The sequence below is a fragment of the Chiloscyllium plagiosum genome, chromosome 1 (genome assembly GCF_004010195.1).
Source record: "Chiloscyllium plagiosum isolate BGI_BamShark_2017 chromosome 1, ASM401019v2, whole genome shotgun sequence".
Lineage (NCBI taxonomy): Eukaryota > Metazoa > Chordata > Chondrichthyes > Orectolobiformes > Hemiscylliidae > Chiloscyllium > Chiloscyllium plagiosum.
In genome coordinates this window covers 7,499,291-7,500,294 of record NC_057710.1, presented here as the reverse complement: position 1 = coordinate 7,500,294, position 1,004 = coordinate 7,499,291, and the positions used below count along the sequence as shown (strand labels likewise).

General features: G+C 46.3%; 1 long non-coding RNA gene across 1 annotated transcript in view; it reads right to left on the bottom strand.

Annotated features, from left to right (window-relative positions):
• The window catches only part of LOC122551044, a 2,437-nt gene extending 2,106 nt beyond the window's left edge, over positions 1-331 (bottom strand). The window contains exon 1 of the long non-coding RNA XR_006311995.1: positions 311-331. This is a non-coding gene — a long non-coding RNA (uncharacterized LOC122551044). The remainder of the gene's footprint in view (positions 1-310) is intronic.
• Positions 332-1,004: the final 673 nt, after the last annotated feature.

Below are 1,004 nucleotides of genomic sequence, written 5' to 3'. Positions count from 1 at the left end.
TGAAGAAGGGATTATGCCCGAAACGTCAATTCTCCTGTTCCTTTGATGCTGCCTGACCCGCTGCGCTTTTCCAACAACACATTTTTAAGCTCTGATCTCCAGCATTTGCAGTCCTCACTTTCTCCTACAATATTTATTTACCCAGGCTCCTTAGCGTGTACCAGATAAGGACAACACAGCTCGAGACTGCAGTCAGTTAGCCAAGTCCCAAGTTAATTTGAGACGACAAAGAGAAAAACTACACTCGACAATTTTACCAACTCTATTTCTAACAACCTGATTCTTTTGAATATTAAAACACTACCCAGACGTGCTGCTCTGTTGAATTGTTTTGTCTGTACCTCTCTTCATGAGTTGATTCTGTCTCTGATCAGAGGGTGAGCTGCTCTGCTCACTGCTGTATCCTGACCTGCCTATAGTTTGGCTGGAGAGTGGGGTCCGGTCAAGTCCTGCCAGGTCGGGTTCTTATACCCTCCTGGCTACATTCTGGATCCTTCCAAGGACTTGGCTAATCAGGGCAATCAAACTAATTGGCTTTATCACCTTGAAATGCTGCTCATGGTTCTCGATGGCTTGCTAACAGTGAACCGTTTGATGTGTCTGCCTTGGGCCTGGAAGTCTGGCTTTGTCCCCGAATATACACCTAGTCTTCTGCCTGACTGAGACATGTCCCATGCATCTTGTTTGTTTGACACACTTTGTAATGTGCTCTAGTGCCTCTCCAGTTTTCAATTATCTGGGCGTAAACCTTGCAAGGACCTTTCCCTGGGCAGAATTGTCTCTTGTGTGTCTGTCTTGGCTCAGGATTCCCAGCATACTTTGCTTTTTGGCCAACTTTTGTGCCCTGTTTATTCCAGTTGCTGTTGATGTTTATCTGCCCTCCCTTCTTAATGGTTTTTATTTCACCTGAGCAGTCGCAGGCATTTACAATGCTTCACCACCAAACCCTGGTCACCCGACACCTGGAGAAAGAACGCCTCATCTTTCGCCCAGGAACCCTCCAA